Genomic DNA, 6,636 nt, shown 5'->3' with positions numbered 1-6,636 from the left:
TTGTTCCCACCAGGAAGTTCCATTCAGCTCAGTTGAATGGAACTTACTGCTTACTGCTTCCCAAGCTAACTTACATGTTCAGGTTTGCAAATGTCTAGCTACAAAGCAAGTTCTTCCAGCAAATGGGTCAATGTGAATTTTCCTAAAATACAGGGTACCAGGAATAAGATAGTTAAGCCACCTGCCTGCAACATCAGCTATAATGAAAATACAGGCATGCAAAGCACAGCTACTGGCTGTATTAATTTATTATCCAGACTCTTATTAATAATTAGCAGTTTTTCCATACTTTCCAAACGTACTCATGATCTACTAAGAGCTTGTCCACTGGAAGGCTAAAATTGAGGGGAGAACAGGAGCACACCAACTCTTCCAATGGCTCCATGCCTACTCCCCCACACGTTTGTCATCTTTAAAATATTTAGAATTGTCTTTACTTTCCTCCTTTATGAGTTGTATTCTATTCTGTTCTCTTTTGGTGTTGTTACTGCTGCCTGCATATTCCAATTAAAATGTCTTTAAGAAGAAAGTGCTTCCTTTCTGTCTCCCTTTCTGCATTGAGGACATTACTGCAAAAGTACTGCAGACAGTTGGGTAGACATCTGTTTCTCTCAGGCTGGACATACAGTAGGACCCCTGTATCCACTGGACCAGTATCCACAGTTTCACTTATGCGTCTGAAATTTTGAAAACGATTAAAGGAAAAGGAAACAAATAGAAATAGATATTTTCACAATTTACCCAAACTTGCCACTACAGGGAGCCGGAGACCTTACTAGGTATTGTTATTGTTGAATAATACATAGCATGGTCTCTGGCGCCCTTGGTTGGCCGGTTCTGGTGATACAGGTGAATCAGTGTTATTAATTAAGTAGTTTTAGAAATAGTATCCCATATATTCTCTCTAAAAGGCTAATTATTTTTAAAAAAATTCTTCTTCTTCTTCTTCTTCTTCTTCTTCTTCTTCTTCTTCTGTATAAAATCCATCTATGCTTATTTAACATTGTGTCACCTGGGTTCAGCTCATAATCTTTTGTTAATACATTATAAAAAGAGTTATGGCTTAAAATCTTCATGTTTTTTTGATTATTTTAACAAGCTGTATATGTATTTTTTTTCCAGAAAATTTTTGCTTTATCACAGGTCCACCAAAGCTGATAATAAGTTCCAGTTTTTATGACATTTCCAGCGTTTACTTGATGTATTAGAGCAGATTTTAGCTAATCTATTGGATGTTAAATTCCATCTATAAAACATTTTATATAAGTTGTCTTTATAAGATGTTGCCATTGTCATTTTATAGTTTCTAGACCACAGTTTTTGCCATTTTTCAAAGTTAATATTAAATCCAAAATTTTTTGCCCATTGAACCATCATTTCTTTGACCCGTTTGTCCTCCATTTTCCAATTTAAAAGAAACTTACATATTTTAAAAATTAATTTATTATCTAATGTTTACTTTATTTGGTCAAACATTGTCTGTTCCTGATAAAAATCATACATTTTTTGAATCCCTTGTATTTGCATTATGGGCTAGATTTTATTTTTATTATAGGCCATCACGATGCGTCTAATCCCTGGTCTATAAGGTCCTGTTTTGGTTTTCATCTCCTGTCTCTATCTAAGATACCTGTATGAGTAAAAAAAATTTCAAACTTCAGAAGATTGGGATGAACAAATGCTTCCACAGGTGAGACCCATCCTGGTATTTTTGTGTACATTTTCATTTTTATCTTTTCCCATATTATATACAAGGAGTTTCTAATATAGTGGTTTTAGAAATACCTGTGGGTTTTAGCTTTCTGATAACATAAAAAGCCATGCCAACTTAACTGTAAATCATGCCCCTCTAAATACAGAAGTCTTTTGTTTTTCAGACAAATCCATTCTTTCATCCACATTAGGACAGATATAAGGTCCAGTCCGGTAAACCAAAGACTCCTTTTCCTTGGATTCTTGGAGCATTTTCAATTTTATTCTGGCTTTCTTCCCTTGCCAAATAAATTTTAATATCGCTTTGCTTAGATAATCAAAGTATTTCGTCTCTATTTTCACTGGCACTGTTTGAAACAGAAAAAGTAGTTTTGGTAAGATGTTCATTTTGATTGTTGCAATTCTTCCTAGTAGTGATAGTTGTAGATTTTTCCATTTTTCTAGGTCCACTTTTATTTATTTAAGTAATTTTATATAATTATCTTCTTTTTAGTTACGCATCTGGCAGTTAGATATATTCCAAAGTATCTAACTTTTTTAACTATTCATAGCTCTGACATCTCTGAGAGTTTATTTTTTTGTTTGACTGTTAAATTTTTTACTATAACTTTAGTTTTTTCTTTGTTTATCTTCAATCCTGCTATTTCTGCAAATTCATCAATTTTCTCCAATAGTCTCAATGTTGTTTCCAATGGATCTTCCAAAATAAACACCAAGTCATCTGCAAATGCTTGCAATTTGTAACTCTCATCCTTTATTTTCGTGTCTTCGATTTCAGGATTGTTCCTCACATTCCTATTTAATACTTCCAAAGCTAATATGAATAACAATGGAGAGAGCGGACATCCCTGTCTACTGCCTTTTTATATTAATATTATCCATCAATTCACCATTTAGAATTACTTTAGCTATTTGTTCATTATAGATTGTCTCAATTGCATTTATCACGTTTCTGCCAAAGTCCATAGCTTTTATTTGCTGTATCATAAATTGCCAATTCATATTATCAGATGCTTTTGGGGCATCCAGAAAGATTAATGACATTTGTTTCTCTGTATGCACCTCATAATATTCTAATACACCGTATGTCTAAGATTATCCTTAGGTTGTACCTTAGTTGTCTTTTTGGCAAAAATCCATTTTGGTCTGAATGGATGAACTCTATTAAGATTTTTTTCAATCTTTCCGCTATAATTATTGCAAAGATTTTATAGTCCACATTCAATAATGATATTGGTCTAAAATTTTTAATATGTGTAGAGTCTGTATCTTCTTTTGGTATTAGGGTGATATATGCCTCTAACCATGTCTTGGGTATTTTAGCTCCTAATAGAACTTTGTTGCAGACCTCTCTTATTGGTAGGCTTAATATATCTTGGAAGGATTTATAAAATTCCACTGGTAATCAGTCTGGTCCTGGGGTCTTATCATTTTTTGTTTTTTAAATAGCTTCTATTACTTCCATCATTGTTATCTTCTCATTTAGGAGACTTTTAATATTTTCTGCTACTTTAGGAAGGTTTGCCTTTTCGATATATTGTATTGCTTTTTTCAAGAGAAAATTCTTGGGTATCATACTATGCATTGTTATTGTTGAAGAATACATAGCATGGTCTCTGGCTCTCTTGGTTGGCCAGTTCTGGTGATACAAGTGAATCAGTGTTGTTAATTAAGTACTTTTAGAAACAGTATCCCATAAATTCTCTCTAAAAGGTTAATTAAAATTTTCAAGACACTGTATTCGCGAAGGCTTTCACGGCCAGGATCTAATGGTTGTGGGTTTTTTGGGCTCTTTGGCCGTGTTCTGAAGGTTGTTCTTCCTAACATTTCACCAGTCTCTGTGGCCGGCATCTTTAGAGGACAGCACTCAGTGCTCTGGTGTAGTTGGCTGGGGAATGCAGTATTTATGGCTGTGAGATAGGCTTTTGTCTTTTTCTGTAGATGGGTGATTAAAAAAAAAAGCAAAGTGTGCTGCTTATATACCGCCCCATAGCACTCTCTGGGCGGTTTACAAGTTAATTATGCAGGCTACACATTGCCCCCCCAACGAGCTGGGCACTCGTTTTACCGACCTCGGAAGGATAGAAGGCTGAGTCAACCTTGAGCTGGCTGTCTGGGATTGAACCCCAGGTCATGAGCACAGTTTTGGCTGCAGTACAGCGGTTTAACCACTGTGCCACGAGGCTCTATGTATTTTCTCTATTGAGATGAATGGGTACCACCCAGGATTCCCAACAGAGTGTTGAATGGGAAGAAAGCAAGGCTTGCTCAATCACCAGGCTGAATAAAGTGGCTGTCTCAGGTACTGTAGAAGGTTTGGATGTCATGAAAGAAGAGCAAATTGCAAATCACTTACTTCTTCATATTTCTACTTCCAAGGAGGGCAGGGGGTTGTTTGTGGGATTTTGGAGGAAAGCATTTCTTTTCTTTTTTTTTTACTCAGGTACCAAAATATATTACTTGATTCTGGATACCGTGTATCTTGATGCAACGCTGTTTGCTGACAGACAGACAGACAGAATCTTTATTGCTTTAGTATGAAGTTCATCTCATTGCTTTTTTGTTTATAAGTGGTGCTGCCGTCCAGTGCTTTTTCACACATTTTTTAAAAAATGCTATCAAGTCAATTCTGACTTAGGGTGACCCCTTTTCAGGGTTTTCCATGTAGAGGATAATCAGAAAGCAGCTTACGATTCCCTTCTTGTGGGGTCACCCTGGGACTATGCAGGCTACATAGGGTGGCTCTACTCATAAAAGACCCAGTGGGGAATTGAACTCCCAACTTCTGGTTTTTCAACCAGATACTTAAACCATTAATGTGCCTCATTTTGTTCCACTTGTATTAGCTGCTACTGATAATGGTAAAATGTAATAGACAACCAATATGACTAGGATAGTAGATCTGTGTCAATTATGTATTACCTGTACCAGACGTTTAATGGAATGCTCCACACATTGATGAAGAGGGCTCTTCTCCATGAAAGCTCATGTTGTAAAAAATTAATTAATCTTCAGAGTGTCACTGGATTCTTTGTTGTGAAGATAAAGACATAGCTGACAATTATCTACAATTTTTGTTTATTTGCTCAAGATCTTTCCTATGGGGATTTTAAACCCCACTGCACCATTTTTTCTTTTCCAGAATAGCTTTTACTGCTTGAGATGTATTTGTTTTGCTATGACGCACTTTACAGCTCAACCACGCTGGCCTTTTAAGAAGGCAACACGGGCCATCATTTTATGGCCAAGTTTTCAACACCAACAGATTGTGATCTACTCATTTTGTTTTTGTTGTTGATGTATTTTATGACTAGAATTGGAATTCATGGCATTTTTGTATATGTATTTGCTCTCCTTGAGTGTTTTCCTCATTGCAACTCACTTTGAATTATTGTTTCAGATGAGTTAGAGCAGTTTTTAAGCATTAAAATAAATATCAGAAATAGCAATTTTCACTTTCTGTAGTACTCAGCTGTGCACCCAAAGAACTGGATCCAAGTACAGCTCCCAGTGAAAACAATACACCAAACAATCTGAGTCACAATAGAAAAGTAATTTATCACAGTACACAACAAATGGGGGCAGCTGTTTGATGGAGCAAAGGGGGCTGTGAGCACCCCCTTCCATGGTAGCACTGAGAGTGGCTCCTGAAACAGGCTCTTTTGATTGAGCAACAGAACTTTCAACTGGTCAACAGGCCCCTTTAACTTAAAGCATGCAATCAGGGTGCCAGGGAGTTGACTTCACTCCCTCAGTCCTTGGGACATTGCCCCTGTATAGTCTTTTACTGAGAGGAGCCCCGCATTCTGTCAGATCTAGGTCCTTTTGAAGGCAGCAGGGACCTGTGGCATGCCATCAAGTGTCCCTGCAGGCAGGTGTCAAAGCCTCCTCCCATGCCCACTCTACCCGAGACCCCACTGGCAACTGCAAGCCTGTAGGTATTATAATCCTCTTGGGTAGCTCGTCCAAACTCTACACAGACCTGGCTGGTATCTCCTGCATGGTGGTGTGGAGGATGGGAAAAGTGTCATGGTGACCTTCATGGGACCCAAAGTAAGACTGACTGTGGGGCTTCTCCAGCATTACAGCTGGCTCCTGCTGGTGGTTCTTTGGCTTCTGAGCCTCTCGGCATCTTACTTGGTCCTGACAGACACAGGTGGCTTTCTTTGGTGGCACAAGCAGCTCCGCCAAATACCAGGCCTCAGGATCACATTTGCTAGCTGTCTCTCAGCCAGCCTTTGACTCCTTTGGCAGTATCTTCTGGGTCTTGGATGTCTCCCAATCTATAGCATCCACTTCACAGTCCTCCTTTCCTTCTTAAGTCTAAGTCCTCTGTCCTTGAGGGTGTTGTCTGCCTCTACCTCATCAATGTCCCAGTCTGTACAGTGGGTAGGGAATCCAGCTGGCACTTTCTGAGAGGTGGAGAGTTCACTCTTGTGGCTGGGAGAACCCTCATCAGTCCCAGAGGGACTCAACTCAAAATTTGGGAGGAACTTCACTCTGGTCACCAGCCACAGACAATGCACCAATAAAAAAAAAAGCCACGGGAGAGTTGTCTTTTATATGTGCAGCCCTAGGAGTTCCAGGGACGTGGTGGCGCTGTGGGCTAAACCGCAGAAGCCTGTGCTGCAGGGTCAGAAGACCAAGCAGTCGTAAGATCGAATCCACGCGGCGGAGTGAGCGCCCGTTGCTTGTCTCAGCTCCCGCCAACCTAGCGGTTCGAAAGCATGCAAATGCGAGTAGATAAATAGGTACCATCTCGGTGGGAAGGTAAACAGCGTTCCGTGTCTAAATCACACTGGCCATGTGACCACGGAAAGATTGTCTTCGGACAAACGCTGGCTCTATGGCTTGAAGAGCGGGATGAGCGCTGCCCCCTAGAGTCGGACACGAGTGGACAAAAATTGTCAAGGGGAACCTTTA

The sequence above is a fragment of the Pogona vitticeps genome, chromosome 1, assembly GCF_051106095.1.
Source record: "Pogona vitticeps strain Pit_001003342236 chromosome 1, PviZW2.1, whole genome shotgun sequence".
In the NCBI taxonomy this organism is placed as follows: Eukaryota; Metazoa; Chordata; class Lepidosauria; order Squamata; family Agamidae; genus Pogona; species Pogona vitticeps.
The sequence above is the reverse complement of the archived record's forward strand: the minus strand, read 5'-3'. Positions refer to the sequence as shown.